The sequence below is a fragment of the Danio rerio genome, chromosome 18 (assembly GCF_052040795.2).
Source record: "Danio rerio strain M-AB ecotype USA chromosome 18, GRCz13ab, whole genome shotgun sequence".
Taxonomy (NCBI): Eukaryota; Metazoa; Chordata; class Actinopteri; order Cypriniformes; family Danionidae; genus Danio; species Danio rerio.
This window is the reverse complement of record NC_141038.1, coordinates 11908023-11927500: the sequence shown is the minus strand read 5'-3', so window position 1 is coordinate 11927500 and position 19478 is coordinate 11908023. Positions and strand designations below refer to the sequence as shown.

Sequence of the window (19478 nt, the reverse complement as noted above, 5' to 3'; positions counted from 1 at the left end):
TCTAGTAAATGATGCTTTGCACCTGCATCTGCTTATTAAGTGGAAGTTGTTCATTAATGAGCAGGGCGTCACTATTAACACTGCAGTAATTATGGGCAGGAGTCGAGCAGGACCATCAGCCATCAGGGGGAAGATTGATGCCCTGTGTGCTTCTCCTGATCCGAGATCAGTCTTTAACTGTCTATGTCTGACACAATACAAATTCATCAACATGCTGGAGAGCTGGAACGAGAGCAAATAAAGCTGAACCGCACCAAACCACAAACACCTGCGACAACTTACAGATGAAAAGAACTCAAATACAATGAATTCATACTCACACAGGCACTTAAACTATGCATACATTTACATGCAGCATGACCATAAATATATATTACAGTTTAAAAGTTCAGGATAAGTAAGATTTATTTTTAAGAGAGGGAAGTCTCTTTCGCTCGCCATAGTACTTTTATGTTTAAATATTTTGAAAAAGTTGTGCTCTAGCTATATGATTTTTTTAAACGGTGATAGTGTATTTCTGAAAAAAAAAAAAGCAAAATGATTTATTAAAAAAAAAAATTAAATCAATTTAAGCAGACTCAATGAATAAGGTAAAGGTTTCAAATTAAATAAATTAATAAGAGAAAAAAAAACATATGGAATCCACATTAATTTCAATGTCTCTAAGTCAGTGTTTTAATAGATTTTCTTTTTATTTTTTATTAAAGGACCCCTATTATGTGTTTTTGAAAATGACCTTCCATGCAGTGTGTAACACAGCTCTAAGTGAAGTGAAATATCCAGCTAAGACTTAAATCTGAAAGTGTGCCGTGTTTAAAACTATTGAATCATCTAAGAGTTGACTCACAGTGGTTCGAATCAATCACAGCTGTAACGAGTCTTTAGCCACGTCAGTGTGATGTCAATATGGAACGGAAGACCAAAAACTCGCCCATTTGTTACATGCAGACCAAGGATCCATTCTTCATACCTCGCTTAAATGATCTAAGATGATTTGGCAGATCCTGGATCTTTTAATCTTGATAACTGATCTCTGGCTAATTTGGTTCTTCAAACAAGATTGTGAATCAGATTAAAATGTCTGGATGAACAGATCTGAGATCGCTGCGCGTGTTGTGAAAAACAGATCTATCGATCCTCGAAATCATGATCAGCAATGCAATGATTGGCTGACGGCACAATGACATCATCTGATTAATATTTAATTATCCATGTGAGCAAAATTACATACAATTTGTAGGAAACAGTTTGTTAAATATGACACGCAATAACTTCCCATTTTTTGTTGTGGGCTGCAGGCTTTACCCTTTCATGTGTCAAGAGTATTTAGCAATTTATTTAGTTTTACAGTTAGAGAGGATTATGTTTACTCTAGTACCCAAAGTAGTATTATAGTAGCTGGTTTCTTAATCGGTGTAAAGAATAACTGAATGTTTACAAAAGCATTTTGATATCACCGTCATATTAGCTGTCAAAACATGTTCATAACTGCATATGTATTATTGTTTTTTTTTTGTTTTTGTTTTTTTAAAGAATCGCTTATTGTGCATGTCTATTACACACAAACTATAGTAAAGCGATCTAAAAAGTTAATATCAAAAAATGTTCTCTTTAAACCAACAGGTGGAATTCTTTGTACTTTTATTTTGGAGTGCAGATTGCATAAGTTTTATTAAGAAGATTTATTAAGAAGTTAACTATATATATATATATATATATATATATATATATATATATATATATATATATATATATATATATATATATATATATATATATATATATATAATTGAAAAAATATATTTACTATTTTCCCAAGTGTATATAACTACTACTGTGAGAAAATATCAGAATTCGGTTCATACTTTTAGTATTATCTTTGCTTGAAACGACCCGATCTAATCCTGTTTATATGAAATGAGCCTGCTCCCTAGCACGTTTAAGCTACCAGAACTGTTGCTATGACAACAACTCTAAGATCAGTTTTGAAGAACAAAACGATTCTGGATCATGTCAAATCGTCAATAACCAAATCCAGCTAACTGAGTAATCCACGAATGAAGAACCAACCCCAGAGAAACTTTAAACCCCCAGCCCCGCCCACAAACACCGTAGAAAGAAAAGGAGGAAGACAAACATTGTAGTGGATCCCAGTTGAATCATGTCATGAAGTCACCGTGCTCTGAAGTGTTAGGGGAAGTTAATGTTCCCTAACCAAAGATGAGGTTGTGAAGAGTCAGTGGTTGAAGTTTATTTTTGCTAAAATACCTTAGCATTATAGCCCCAGCCTTGTGCTGTGTTCCCGTCATTTTTCTGACGAGTGCTTCAGCAATCTACATGCTTACAAGGGGTTAACACATCAGCCATTTGTTAAACAAAGGATCAGAAAAGACTATTGATGTATTAGACTTTTTTTTCAGAGCTCGACAGGAACTTTAGAGTTCCTAACTTCACAGTTCATGGATCAGTTCCTTCCTCCATTCCACAAGTGTAAGTACATGTGATTAAAATGGTTGCCTCTTTGTTTTCTCTAGCTTGCAAATTATGTGTTTAATTACATTTTGTTACTTGTAACCGCTTGTATCTGGTTAACTCTTTAGATTCATACATTGCGTCTAAAGTCACGTTGAAAACATGACACGTGCTGCTTTGTTTACGGATTTAAATGCATTTGTGAGCTCGTGATCCTCTGCTGTTTGTCATTGCTATGGCCACCATCAGCTTTTCCTACACATGTGCGACGGTCAAGTTTCAAAATAGTTTAACTTTTGCCACTGTGTGGAGTAACACTTAATGTGTGTCACTGTTTTTACTTATGGTTAAGAATAGAGCAACATGCGGGTGTTAAACAGCAGTGCTTTAATACACTCCTGCATTGGGCTCACACATACACTGCACTCTGACTACTTCAGAACTGTTGATTAGCCATGGGGGCATTACACTCTGTCTCGCACTTAACGTAATTGACCAATCACAACTGACTGGGTGATCGGACCAATCAGCGCAGATTAACATAGCACTAAGAAGGGGTTTTGGAACAAGTGAATCGCTAAATAAATTATATGATAGTCGTTTGGAAAATTTGGTAAAAATAAATGCACATAAAACTATGAAAGTGTTTTTTGGCCTTGCATGCATATCAGCCTGTTGTTGGAAACCCAGAAAACCAAAACATGACCTTTTAAATGCATTACAGGGGCTCTTTAAGACTTTTTATGATACCATTGCAGTAACAGTAACAACAACAACAACAACAAATAATAATAATAATAATAATAATAATAATAATAATAATACATTTAAAAAAAGGTGCTCTGCTCTTCTGTATATTTGCTAAATTGTTATACAACTATAAAACTTATTTTTATAATGTTAAATGTTACACTTTCAAATCAATTTAATCCTGACTCAAAGAATGAAAAAGTAAATGTTATAAATAAGGCAATAAATAAATAATACAAAACTCAATAAATAAATAAATGAACCTTAAGTGTTCAAAAAACTGTGAAGTAAATATTTTATTCATGTTCAAAAGCCAATGTTTATATGTATTGTCTGTTTTCATTTTGATTTTAAATGTTAAAGTTCTAGTAATTTTGCTGCATTTTTTATTATCAAAATCTAGCTCATGTACAAAAACAAACTTGAAGTGTTATAGATAATTATAAAAACAATACTTACAACAATCCTCATCTGTTTATGTCTAAAATTAAAGACACAACAACAAGATCAAAAATATCATCAATGGTTCAACCAGTGGCATGAGTTTGATCTATTTCTATGATCAATGACAATGAAGCACAAATATAATGCACACAGTTGAAGTCAAATTTATTAGCCCTCCTGTGAATTAGTTTTTTCTTTCAAATACTTTCCAAATGATGTTTAACAGAGCAAGGATTTTTAATAGTATTGCCGATAATATTTTTTCTTCTGGAGAAAGTCTTACTCATTTTATTTTGGCTAGAATTAAAGCTGTTTTTTTTTCTAAACTATTTTAGGGTCAATATCATTAACCCTCTTTAGCAATATTCATTTTCAATTGCCTACAGAACAAACCACTGTTATTTGACTGTTATGACTTGCCTAATTACTCTAACTTGCCTAATTAATCTAGTTAAGCTTTTGAATTGCAGTTTATGCTGAATACTATAGTATCATTGATTTGTAGTCTACATGTACTGTCCTCATGGCAAAGATAAAAATAAAAGTAATGGTTTATTAGAAATGAGCTATTAAAAATAGTAAAATAAAAAATAAAAATCTGTTAAGCAGAAACTGGGGAAATATACAGGGGGGCTAATAACTCAGGAGGGCTAATAATTCTGACTTCAACTGTATATACATTTCCTCAGAGCAAAACCACATTATATAAAGCCCCATGCGATATCATATTTCTATTTGCACCTCTGCTCTTCCCCAAAAGCCCTTCATCAGCACAGGACACACACTTAGCCAGTGCAATATCACTGCGGCCAAACAAATTGCTGAGTGTTTCTGTATGTGTCCAGCTTTGCAAAGACAAAAATAATCTCCTAGACTTGGAATCTAAAAATAAACGCTGACACACGGTCTCAGTAGGTATAACTTTTGTTGTCTTTTAAATTACCCCCTGATATGAACACGCACACGCACACACACACACAGTCAAGAAAGTTTGCTCTTTTAAAAATTCCCCATCATGAATTTTCCGTACTATGAAACATCCGCCGTTTTGCTCGTCTTGATTGCTTTATTTCCCATTACATGTTTTCCTCCTTATTTCTATCTAGGCCAGCCTTCACTCCCCGAAACAAACACTCGGAGGCGGCTAAATATAACCTGGCATCCTTTAAACTTGTCCTCTGTAAAACTTGGAGTTTAGTGGAGTTGCGCGGTGAAATTTATCTCCTTCAGTGTCAACCTTTTTTTTTACGTGGAAAGGAGCTGCTCATGTTTTCAAAGTGTAACACTTGTGTCATTCATTCATACTAGTGCGTGTGCGAGTGAGAGAGAATGTGACACATGCAGTTTCCAAAACACACTGTTTGTCATTCAATGCCAAATGGTTTAAAATCAACAAAATGGAACCAAAACAACATTGTCTTCTTCATGCATGTGTAATGAAAATAAAAATAAATGTAATTAAATATAAATATAAATTTTTATTTTAAATGTTTAAAATAATAATAATAATAATAATAATAATAATAATAATAATAATAATAATAATAAAAACAATAATAATAATAATAATATGTGCGTGGGGTTTGTCATGAAAATAAAAAATAAATCGCCGGGTAAAATTCATTACCATACCGTTGCTAGGGTATTTGAAAGGGTTGCTAGGCTGTGGTAATGCTGTTTAATAGGTGAAAACAAAAGAGACTTTAACAGCCTGAAACAAAAGAACCCAAACCCTGACTTTCTACAGATCTCAAGTACTGACATAAAGCTTGTTACTGTTGTTTTGTGGCTGTTTAAGTGCTATAAATGGTTGCTAAGTAGTGCTAACAAAATTTTTATATCACGAATTAATACCAGATTAATTGACTGAGTAAAATCAGCCCAAGTGGTGAAAATAATTTAAATACTTAAAAAATTGCCTTTAAAGATGTCCAAATTATTTCTTAATAATGCAAATTATAAATCAAATATGTTTTGATACTTTTACAGTAGTAAACTTAAGAAATTGTTTATATGAAACATGATTTTTTTTCTTAATGGTTTTTTTTTTTGGCATAAAGACAAATAAATATTATTTATTTTTATATTGTACAGTTGGCTTTTACTACAAATTTACCTCCAAAACAAAATAGTGATGAGTCACTTAGGGATGACATAAGTGGAATTTAAATACAGCTAGTAAACCAAGTAGTTTCAAAGCAAGCAGTAGGGCTGCATGATATTGGAAAATTTTACATTTGTCATTCAATACCAAATGGTAAAAAATAAAAAAGTGGAACCAAAACAACCTTGTCTTCATCATGCATGTGTAATAAAAATAATAATAAATTAAATTAGATATAAATATATATTTTTTATTTAAAAATAAAATAATGCATTTTAATATTAAAAAAGAATAATTAAAAAAAAAAATATATATATATATATATATATATATATATATATATATATATATTTTTTTTTTTAAATATTATACTTTTATTTTGACCTTAAAGCAACACAAAGCAATACAAAAAGCAACAACAACTATAAAGACATAAAAGGCAAACAAAACAGAATAAGTATGCTCATTACTGTTAATTTTGCCAACCGACTACCGCCGCTCATTAACCGATAATTAACCTTTAACAGATTAATATTAAAATATTATTTAATTAAAAAAAATAATTGACGTGCCTATTTTGTATGACACATTAAATATTGCATTTTAAAATACTGATCTATTTGAACATGCGAACAGCAAAACAGAACATCTTTACACACCTGCAGTGTTTTCAGCAGAATAAAAACAGAAAATAAACAGAATGAACAAAACAAAAAGAATAAAATAAATCCTGCTCTAGATCTTTTTTTACTTTTCGGTAACTGTTAATCGGTTATTCTGAGCATCCCTAAAACAGAAAAAAAAAAGAGACAAAACAGAAAAAAAAAAAAGATTCTTACACCAGTTCCTCCAGTTTTATACATAGGTTAACAATGTTACTCATATATTTCTAGTGGGCACAGGCAATATGGTGATCTTGCAAACAATGAAAGGGTCATACCTTTAAAGTTTTAAGAAACCTTTGAGAACTTTTTAAAGATTTTAACAGACTGGTCTGTTGCACAGCCAAAATAGCGAAGCCAAGCTGTTTGTGTGCAGCAAGCACTTTTGTCGGAAGAGCTGTATAAGAATTGGAGAATGGCAGACTTTGTCTTTTATCAGTTAAGTCCGTTACCATTCATACACATACCCTAAATCCAAGCTGCTGTTTTCGACGATGTTTACATTTCATACAGCTTACCGGCAATGTTAATGGTTGAAACTGACAGGCCAAGAGACCTACTGCACTGCTAACCTCCATATCTGATTTCAGACCCGGGGATTGAGGAGGAGAGAATCCCTCCTCATTTATAGTGCTTATATAAACATGATTATCTTTATGAGGATATTACAAATTGTGGTTATGTGTAGCCTATATATTATATTAAATTACAAATAACCTATTGTTATTAATATAATATGTAGCAGGCCATTAAATTACTTAATGTTTATTTCTTCGCATTTTAACTTTGTAAACTTTAAAATTATTAATCTTTTTAAATTTTGTGTCTCATTTTGTAAGCCAACTGACAGTTTTTCACTTCACTCTAACAGTGCGCCACGCCTATCAAGAAGCATTTTTTTTTTAATATTCTGAGGTAGACTTGAACTGAAAGAGGGGGGTTTTATGTCCCTTTAAACTGTTATCCTTGACATTTGACATAAAATTAAAAAAGGGTTTCCAGTTAGCTTCAAAGCCAGTAATGCTATCAGAAAGATTTTAGAGAAAGTCTGTCTAAAAGCAAAGTGCTAGAGAGTTCAGAAAGACAGAATTTAAAAAGTGGTTTTGATGCCTTTTTTCATAGACAAAGAAACTTTTTTTTTTTTTTTTTAGCTATTACCATTCCATATTGGACAGCTTTTTTAATTTGATGACTGAACCCACAGAGTGAGCAGCTAAAAACAGCCATTGCTGGATCAGAGGCATTTTATTTTTAATAATAATTTTAGAAAAGAAAAATGAAATAATTTAAATAATTATTTTTCAAACTTAATTTTTGAAATATATATATTTATTATATTTGTTTAATATTATAAGCAAATTGAACAGTAATTTTAGTACCACCGAGCAACTGTTTAAATACATTTCTATTATACATTTTTTTAATACATTTTTGGCATAAAGAAAACTAAATATTATTAATTCATATAGTGTACAGTTGACTTTTACTACAAATTTACCTCCAAATCAAAATAGTGATGGGTCACTTAGGGATGACATAAGTGAGGATTTAAATGCAGTTAATTTTTTTTTTATATATATATATAGTTCATGTTTTTATTATTAATTGAAATAATAAATAGTTTAGTTTTAAGTTTTTTTATAAAATGTTTTATTGTAAAAACATTTTTATACACGTTGCACATTTATTAAATATTATATGCACATAAAATACTAATTTCTTTATTACTAAGCAACTGTTTAAATACTTTTTAATTTTTTGTTTTACACACACACACACACACACACACACACACACACGCACACACACACACACACACTCTCTCTCTCTCTCTCTCTCTCTCTCTCTCTCTCTCTCTCTCTCTCTCTCTCTCTCACTCACTCACTCACTCACTCACTCACTCACTCTCACTCTCACTCTCACTCTCACTCTCACTCTCTCACTCTCTCTTGCCATTCAATGTCAAATGTCCAATGTTCTCCCAAACAAAATTCACTTCATCATGCATGTGTTGGGATTGTGTGTGTGTATGAATTTTGAAAAAAAAAAAAAAAAATTTTGATAGAGAAAGGTAATCAGGTGGCATATGTTTCGTTTCTAAATCAGGAATTTGACTTCTCTTTGAATAAATAATGCAATCTATGTGTATGTGAGTGTGTGCGTGTATGCTTATGCTGAAATTGATTACGATGACACCTGTGGCCCTGCTGCAATGGAGATCTAAGCATGGCATACATACAAACATACACACAGCCATAGATATACACTTAAAAATAAAGGTTGCCAAAAATGTTTTTTTCTGCATCGATATCACTGAAATACTTCTGACATTTAAGAAAAAAAAGTGTTTTTGCATATTTGTATAAAAGAAACATAAGCAAATACATTAAAATTGTATTTAAATATTTAACTATTTATGAAAAAAATATATAAAATATTAATTGAGAGTAAAACAAACACATACTAATTAGATATAATCTAATTCCTAAAAAAAAAAAAAAAAGTTTAAAATATTAAACATTAGGACAAATATAATATGAAAAACACACACAAAAAATAAAAAATGATTACATGTGTAACTAAATAACAAACAACACTTTGATTAATTGAGATTTAAATAAATAATCAGTTATGATTAATAATTAATCATTAATCATAATTAATAAATAAAATATAATATAATAAATAAAAATATAAGTTACATTTAAATACAATATTATATTTAAAGACAAAAAAATGAAATAAAGTTTAATAAAAATTAATAGAAGAGAGATAGAATTTTGAACATGAGATTGACAGGCGGATTGGTGCAGCAACAACAGTAATGCGGTCGATGTATCGGTCCATTGTGGTAAAGCTGAGCCAAAAGGGAAAGCTTTCGATTTATCGGTCAATCTACGTACCTACTCTCACCTACTGTATGATCATGAGCTTTGGGTCATGACCGAAAGGACAAGATCTCGGATACAAGCAGCCAAAATGAGTTTCCTTCGCGGGGTGGCAGGGCTCACCCTTATAGATAGAGTGAGGAGCTCTGTCACCCGGGAGGAGCTCGGAATAGAGCCGCTGCTCCTCCACATAGAGAGAAGTCAGCTGTAGTGGCTCGGGCATCTGTTTCAGATGCCTCCTGAATGCCTACCAAGGGAAGTGTTCCAGGCATGTCCCACAGGAAGGAGACCTCAGGAAAGACCCAGGACACACTGGAGGGACTATGACTCTCAGCTAGCCAGGGAATGCCTCGGGATCGCCTCTGGTTTATTGCCATGCAGCTAATGTCATGGCAAAAACAAAAAAAAAAACAAAAAAAGATCAAGTTTACAACATAGATGGCACAGTGGGTAGCACAATTGCCTTACAATTGCAATAATATTAGCAAATAAATCAAATATTGTCCCAACATATATATATATATATATATATATATATATATATATATATATATATATATATATATATATATATATATATATATATATATATATAATTGTTCACTGTATAAAATTTGTGCTTACTTATACATAAGATTATATTAAATGAACACTACTGACATAAAAAAGCTTTCTCCAGTAAACCTTAAAGGGGTGGTCCATTACGATGTCATATTTAAAACTTTAGCTGATGTGTAATGTAGCTGTGTGAACATAAACAACATGTCTGTATACATCCAGGTTAATGAAATTATAAAGCCTTCAGGTTACGCGCGCGCACACACACCACACGCAGTGAAGGGGCGTTGCCAGAGATGCTGTAATGTTATAGTAGAGAAAGCTAAAATGGCTGTCCAAATGCAGCTATTTCCAAAGAGCTTCTTCTGTTTCTGTATTTGGGCTTCCAAAGGACACGACACAAAGAGAGAAGTGCTTACAGTTAAATATTAATTATGTTCCAGAGAATTATAGAAAAAAGCTATAGCTCTAGCGTTTGACAAAGATCAGCTTGCAGAATCTCTCTCAGTTCTGTGCTGGATTTGGTAAAAACTCCTCAAAGAAGAAGCAGCTCCAACCATATTAGACAAAGCTGTGAGTCACAATCTGTAAGTATTTTTCTTTGTTAAAATTGATCTATTGCATGCATAGTGTCTAGCATTAGTGGTATGTTGTAGCAAGGATGTAAACAACAGAGAATGCTGTTTGACACCGTTAACAATTTAGCTACAAATCCATACTTATCCATCAAATTCCTGTAAACATCCACAGTCTTTATCAGCGCTGCAGTGTCTCTCTATGCAACCGTTTTCCCTGCATTCTACATCTCAAATCACCAACTCACAAAAGTTATGTGAATGTTTCATATTACTTACACATGCTTATAACCCAAATATATGTGAAAGACACTTGTACTTTTACTTTAGAGAGCAGGGATGAGGTTCAGCTGTGTCCTCTTCATTTTCTGTCTGATTCAGGCTAATAATAGCTAACTGATATGGCTAAAAGTTATACTGACTGACAGTTCTTACACAACTCAAAGCATGTGCTTGTAGAGGTGTGATGCTTTTCCTGGTGACATGAAGCAGATCAACGAATCACATCACATTATGTTAGCTGACCAATCAGAGCCTCTTAAGGGTGGGCTTTCAGAGGAACAAAGAAATATGATAGCTGTTTTAATGTTAGCGGAGTAGCTGTATATAATTAAAGTACGACATATGATAAAATAATGTGATTTTTTTTACAAATGAAGCATGAGCACACATTGCTTTGCATCTTATAAACACAACCAAGCTATAAAAAGTTCTCGCCTTTGCTTCCCATCAAGTGTTTTAAAATCAAATAAAACAACAACAACCATTAAAACATTGAGTGAGAACATAAATAAATAAGGTCGTAAGTTATACTGAATTTCTATTTGAGATTCAAGCCAGATGATTCACTTTATATTCCTGCACGCCGCCTTCACTGACAGTTTTTTTCACCGATTTTTATTCCCTTTGAAATAGAAACAAGAAGACGAAGAATGGCAGATCTGTAAATAAAACGATCAATATCATTCACATCTACCACACACACACACACACACACACACACAGCCCCCCACAAACACCAACCCTGCCGGAAAGAGATTGAAAACCTAAACCGCGTGTTGTCTGCTGTCCTGACCGAAAACAGTTAGGGTTTCCAGAAAAAGCACAGCGATATGGAGCAGTTCTCTCAGAAGGTTAACAAATCAGCAGGACGCCTTTAATGCTTCCCTACAACAGTTTTCTCCTCCATCTCACTCTTTTATTCACAAGGTGTGCAGGTTTGACATGGAAAGTACAGCGGATAAAATGGTCACTCTTTACAACTGGATTTCATTGGTTAATGTATTAACAAACATAAACTATTTATGAACAATACTTAATACATTAATATTATTAATAATAGTTCAACATTTACAAATGATAATGATTTAACATCCAAATTTATACTTGTTAATATTAATTCACCGCAAGTTAACATGAACTAACATATTTTCATTACTTATAACATTAATGTGTATTTTTTAAACATATTTTCATGAACTGTGATCATCATTTGTTCATGTTAGTGAATGCATTAACTAACTTTAACTAATACAACCTTATTGTAAAGTGTTACCAATAAAATAATAAAAAAAAAATTATAATAAAATAAATAATTCAAAAATAAGTTGCAGCAAAGAAAAACAACAGAGCAAAGTAAAAAAAAAGAAAAAGAAAAAAAAAGTCAAATAGTACAACAACACAAAAATTAATTACTTCATTTTCCATTGCCTTAATCCCTTATTTGTCAGGGACATTAATCAAAATTAATAAATAAGAGTAAAATAGCACATAAAAAAAAATAAAAAAATTAAAGCAGAGCAAAGCAACAAAGAAAAGAAATAAATAAATAAATTGTAAAACAAAATCAAAGAGATAACAATTAAAACAAAAGAGTAAAATAGCACACTACAAAGCAAAAACAGAACAATGCAAACATTTTAACACAAAAATAAATCAAGGAGCAAAGAAACAAAGAAAAGAAAATAGAAAACAAACAAAATTGCAAAACAAGGGCAAAACAAAAATAATAAAACAAGAGCAAAATTGCTCAAGACAAAGCAAAAACAAAACAAACACTTAAAAAAAAGCAGAGTAAAGAAACAATTTTAAAAATTTTATTATAAAAACACAAAATTGCACAACAAAGGCAAAACAAAAACAATAAATGAAGAGTAAAAGAGTAAAGAAGAGTAAAATACCACACGACAAAGCAAAAACAATGCAAACATTGAAACAGTACTTTAAAATTAAGCAGAGCAAAGCAACAAACAATGAAACAGGAACAAATCAAAAAGGACCAAGTTAAAAAAGTTGTAAAATTTTTAAACAAAGGTGAACTAAATTAACTCGGTTTAATTAAAAGGTTAAATGTAAATAAAAAAATAAAAATAAAAAAACAAACAAATATAAGTTTTAATGAAAACAAAGCAATAAATGCTGCAAAAGCAAACAAAAATAAAAGAGTAAAAAAGGATATGATAAAACTAAAATTAAACAATAGAAACATAAAACAAAGCAAACAAACAAAAAGAAAATAACAAAAAAAAAACATAATTATAAAAAGCTAAACAATTGAAAAGACAATAAAACATGATCAAAACAACTTACAAAGCGACTAAGCTAAAAAGAAATGAAAGAAAAAATTTAAACAAAAGTTAAAAAGCAAAACAAAGATAAAATATAAAATTGAAAGACTACAAAGCAACAAATGCTGCAAAAAATAAAACAAAAACAAATAAACAAAACAAAGTTAGACTAACTAACAAAATAGCCAAAATGAAATGAACAAACATATGAATGAAGCAAATGAAAATAACATAAATATAAGCAAATGAACACAAAATGATTAAAACTGTTGCGAAACAAATTGAGAAATCAATTCTGCATTGATTTTCAAAACAACTAATTGTAACTCTCTATCTGATCTGCATTCAGACTCGCTTAAACTATGTAAGAGGATCCGTTCTACTTATCAGACCACCGTACGAACTATGTGAAATGACATTTGCGAAGCCTTTTTTTAAAGATATTTTTAACCACAGATTTAATTCTGAACAAAATCTCATTCATATCCATTATCCTGAATTCACCATTGAAATGTCAAAATATAAAACAATGTGCAGTGACAAAAAAAAAGTATAAAAAGGGGTGAGAAGCTGCAGATATACTTCTTCATCCCTATATTCTCCCAGATCTGTGGGTGCTGTGAGCTCTCCGAGACCCCCTATAGGAGACATGAGCGCCCGCCGCTGTGGAGCTGTCTGTGTTTCACCCTACAGCTCTGGAAACAGACCCCCTACCAGCATGCATAACGCTCAGCCGTCCCACAGTCACCCCATGGTCGCCCCACTGCGCCCCGCTGGCACCGCCTGCCACCTCTACGCTCTCTGACAGGCCTCCATTGCTCTTTCGCCTCTGCATGAAACCCATTCACCCCCCCCCCTCGCAGCTCTTTCCAGCTATTCTGAGGGCATGAAATCAGTTATTCATTTTATTTAAATCAATATGCTCCATTTCTTTTTAATGCATTCAGAAGAGCGCGTTATCCTTTCTATTCTGTTTAGCGTAATGAATCAGAACACAGTGCTTTTGTTCCACATTTTGTCTGTTTATTTATTTTTTTCAATTATTGCATTTGGTGTAATAAAAGAGAAAGACAGATCTAAAGGTCTTTCAGGTGATCAATGCGAGAGTGACTCGGATGAAAAAATAAAAAGCGGAGGCTGAAAAATGTTGATTATGAAACGTAATCGGTCTAATTTAGCACATAATTGGCCTATTAGAAACAACCTCCAATAAATGAAAGGAAAGCCCACTCTCCTTCAAGGTGCAATGAATGTGAAGCGAGAATCAATCACTCTGAATTTTCAATAAAGTGGAACTTTTTTTAATCAAACAGTAGAGGTAAATGGATGAGGTATAATAAAGGTGAGAGAGCGGTCTTGAGGGGGGTGGTACTTTTTCAAAGGATACAAACATTTGTCCTTATGGGGTCTATATTGGTATTGGTATCAGTATTTGTGACCCTGGAACAGAAAACCAGTTTTATGTTGCAACGTGCACTCACCGGCCACTTTATTAGGTACATTTTACTAGTACCGGGTTGGACCCTCTTTTGCCATCAGAACTGCCTTAATCCCTCGTGGCATAGATTCAACAAAGTACTGGAAATATTCCTCAGAGGTTTTGGTCCATATTGACAGTGAAGGCTATTTCGAAGAAATTAAGACTCATCAGACCAGGCAGCGACATGGTAAGGTCAGAATTTGGCATTACAACGTAAAAAGAGTGGTTCCATCCAATGGCGTAGATTTGCTCCTGACATTGGTGGGGACATACATCCTTAGAGCTGCATTGAAGAGCACAAATTCTGTTTTGCACTTTTAAAAATATTAATAAAGTACTTAATAATATAAAATGTACACTTAGTAATAAAATAGCAATTATGTCCCTTGCTGCAAAAGTCAATTTATAGGATTTTACTGCAGTTGGGCTTTAAGAAAGTATGAATAGAGAGAAATTTAGAGAGGTGTGTGATGCAATTTAACTGTTTTATCCCGATTATAGTTTCTCATAATCAATTTCATAATCATAATCAAAATTGAATTTCGATTAATTGCACAGCCTTGGTTAATAGTATTATGATGAACTTGTAGCGAACTTGACTTTTTGCACATGTAGGTTACTAAGGGTTGACGGAGTATTATTTTATTATTTTGAAGTCTTTAAATTATTGGTGGGGCCATTTTTAGTAATCGGTGGATATTGGTGGGTATACGTTCCCCCCGCCCATGCCAATTCTATGCCCTTGGATCCATCCTGCCTTGTATCAATAGTTCAGGCTGATGGTGGTGTAATAGTGTGGGGGATATTTTCTTGACACACATTGGACCCATTAGTACCAATTGAGCATAGTGTTAAATGCCACAGCCTGAGTATTGCTGCTGACCATGTCTATCCTTTTATGACCTCAGTGTATCCATCTTCTGATGGCTACGTGCAGCAGGATAATGCACCATGTAATAAAGTGTGAAGCATCTTAGTCTGGTTTCTTGAACATGGCAATGAGTTCACTGTACTAAAATGGCTTCCACAGCCACCAGATCTCAATCCAATAAAGCACATTTGGGTTGTGTTGGAATGGTAGATTTGTATCATGGATGTGCAGCCGACAAGTCTGCAGCAACCGTTTGATGCTATCATGTCAATATGGACCAAAATCTCTGAGGAATATTTCCAGTACCTTGTAGAATCTATGCCACAAAGGATTAAGGCAGTTCTGAAGGCAAAAAATGGTCCAACCCTGTACTAGTAAGGTGTTCCTAATAAAGTGAACGGTGAGTGTTAGGGATGTAACGATTCACAAAAATGTGAAGAAAAAAAAAGTGTGTGCGTCTCTAGTTTTTGTCGAATTCCTGTTAATGATTCCATGATGTCAGTGTAAATGAGTTGACATGTTCCTGCTAATATTACTGCTAAAACAGCTTACTGTCATAGCAGACAGATTTATTTATCCACCACTCTCTTGCCATCAACCTCATAACTTATTCATAACTTATAGGGAAACCAATTGCTCCCAAATGCCAGACAGACTGTTGGTTATAGGAGGATTACATTAACGTTACTAGCCATTTTGCAATGAGCTAATGCAGTGTATGAAGTAGCATTTGGAGGTGGGCAGGGAAGTTAGCATGTTGCCTGTCACGTCATTTGGGATGCCTTGTTGAGTGTTGCTGCACCGAAAACATTATATTTTGTACACTTTATTGTCTTTTATTAGTCTGAATTATTCGGTTTGTAATGCGTACCGAACTGAAAGTCTTGTACCAAACGGTTCAATACAAAAAATTGTTACACCCTTAATGAGTGAATATTTGTGTAAATTACAAAACTGATCCATTTCGTCAATTTAGAATTATAAGGTTCTATCTGACATTTCGTCAAAAATAAGTTATTGACATTCTTATTAAATGACAACTTATTTACATTATGGGATGTTATTTTTATAAGTTATTCACATTTTAAGACCTTTTATTTTAAAAAACAAATGTTACACGCCTACTGTTTGCTATGGAATGCAAAAACTTTGAAGCCCTATATCTCAAAATCATTAAGAATGCAGATAAAACCTTATAAATTCTAAGGTGACGATTTGTTTAACTCATTTAGGAAGTGGGTCTGAATTTCAAGCTGCAAACTACTGTAAATGACTGCTTATGTTGCCAAACAGAGTTCTGTTAATTCAAATTAAGTAATACAAGTAAAAGCCCAACATTTGTATGAACTGTTTTGTTGACAATAAGACATTAAACATGCATTTAGAAGACTTTCCCCATAAATATCCATATCAATTCTTAATAAAAACAAAACCTGCATCTTCTGAGTGTCGAGAACACATTAACCAAACACTTTCAGACTTCAGTTAAGACTACAGAATATAAATGACATTTCCAGAGGCAGAAATGAAGACAAAATGGCTGAGCTTATGCAAAAGTCTTTCAAACCCACACAGTAGGTCTGTGCTGGAATTAAAACAGGAATTACTGACGACTCAGATCAGAACTGGTTTATTGAACATGCACTTTGATCTCTGAAACTTTGCAAACGTTTTACATTCACAAACAGCTAAGCTATACTACACGGTACATGAAAGGTAATCTCTGAAAAATGCATTATAGGTGATTTTGAAACCACCATATGTTACATAAAGAGCGTATAGTGAATGTTTGAGCAAAAATTGCATCCTGAAATTCAGAAAAGATTTTAAAGCACAAACACCTAGAAAAATGGATAGTTCTCAAGGCTAGAAGACAACAAAAGATGATTCCCCAGATGTCAATGATGACTGACACATTTAGAGCCACACAGTTAGATTATATAGTACATTGATTGGCATTAGTGAACACAATGACATCTTCAAATGCATTTCTAGACAGCAAGAAAGAACACAAAGTACTCTGCCATTTTTTTGGTTGTACTGACAAGCGTAAGACATACTTTGAATATGTAAAGAGCATGCTTTTACACTGAGGTAAAGTTGGTTTTGCACATTTAGACTCTGCTTAATAATATCATTTCAGCAAAGTATTCCAAATAGGAAGATCATATTAGCAGTCAATGACTATCAAAGTACAACACTGTTCACAGTCATTTAAATAGTGCTACTGTTGTTTTGAAGTCATACACACTATTTAGACCAAATATTCAAATTAGCATGGTAAACATTATTGGGACCGTGTCACAAGTATGTCACCGTTTAAAAATTATTGAATGTCTGAATATAAAACCAATGTCAACTCAATGATTTTTAAATGTGTATAAATGTAATGGCAACAAAATACTGTGCTTTCATACAATAAAGAGAAACAAGCAAAGACTCACCGTGCCTTCCAAACAATCCAATCAGATGCATAGACAAAGAATTCCAAATAATACGTATGGTACTGTATGATATGGTATAGTATAGTATAGTATAGTATAGTATAGTATAGTATAGTATAGTATAGTATAGTATAGTATAGTATAGTATAGTATGCACTTTACTGAAAAAAATTAAGACAAGACAAAAGGCTCGTTTGAGGTGCGCCTCGCCTTGGCTGCATTGTAAACAAGAGCAGGCGTGCGCAGTAAGAGGAGGGCTCAAAAATTACATCAGAAGTCGGACACCTGCTGAATCTCGCTGTTTAGCCACCTGGAAACGTCACCAGTGGCGGAGTTCTCGTTCGCGTTTTTTATCGCAGACGAATGACCTCATGAAAAAATACTATGGTGATTTATAGTAAATATTATTGCATTTTGAACATGTTTTTTCAGTATTGGGTTGTGTTTATAGTTGTTGTGATACCAAAGCAACTATAAAATTTAAATAGGCTATTTTATAACATGGTTCAAAAGCACTACAGTATACATTACTATAGTATTTTTAATATGGGAGTGGATGCAATAGAAATATCACAGATTTTACAAAAAAAAAAATGGTTCAGAATTACAGAAGATGAACAGCTCATTAACTAAAAGGGTGTATTTAAAATGTAATTCTGTATATTCAACAAACGTTAAAAGAATAACAAAATAAACAGCTTATACAGCAAGAAAACTTTCAAGAAACCTAATTTGGCTACATTATAAATGAAGTAGCCATAGATGCTTTTGAGTGACGGGTCATGACAAATGTTTGTTTGACAAATAAACTCTTAGGGGGTTAATTATATTGACATGCTTATTAGGTCTATATAAACTGATATTACTCCAGCCAGACTAAAATAAACAGCCCAAGACTTTCTCCAGAATAAAAACTATTAGACTGTAGGAAAAACTGTGAAAATATTCTTGGTCTATTAAACATGACTTTTGACTTCACATACATACATACATACATATATATATATATATATATATATATATATATATATATATATATATATATATATATATATATATATATATATATATATATATATATATATATATATATATATATGTGTGTGTGTGTGTGTGTGTGTGTGTGTGTGTGTGTGTGTGTGTGTGTGTGTGTGTCTTGTTTACTACACCCTTTTCACTTCTCATATGAAACCACACAAAGATGAGGCATAATGACAAAACAGTCTGATTACCTTTGTATGTCTGAATATATGTATATATTGGATTGACTTTCATTGAATAACGCTGCATAAAAATTACAATACAAAATTCACACAAACATACAAAAAGTGAAAATGACAACAAACAGGACTTAAAACTGAGAGAGAAATAAAATACAGCACACACACATCCTAATGATTTATAAGTAACATTTAGTTATATTGGATAGGTCACGTTATGTTTTACAAATATGTGTTTTGTTTTTGTTTGCGTGTAAATCTAAATAAATAACCATATGTAATGCTCTTTATGACTTTTTTTTAATTATCAACGAAAATACAAAAAAAAGGTATTCAACAAATCCAGGTATAAACCTTAGTAAAACAAGATAATAAAGTGTAATGTGTCAGTCTCATCCAATCAGCATTAAGTTGTGTCGTCAGCCAGTCGTTTCCCATCATGC

The 19478-nt window shown here is 32.6% G+C and overlaps 1 long non-coding RNA gene across 2 annotated transcripts in view; it reads right to left on the bottom strand.

Annotated features, from left to right (window-relative positions):
• LOC147839655 (uncharacterized) overlaps positions 1-18037 on the bottom strand; it is a 34444-nt gene extending 16407 nt beyond the window's left edge. Inside the window, exon 1 of one of the 2 annotated variants that reach the window (XR_015514750.1) lies at positions 17816-18037. This is a non-coding gene — a long non-coding RNA (uncharacterized LOC147839655). Of the gene's footprint in view, positions 1-9571; positions 9703-17815 lie in introns of those variants that run through there. The other variant, XR_015514751.1, reaches the window with a different exon arrangement.
• Between the last annotated feature and the right edge of the window lie 1441 nt (positions 18038-19478).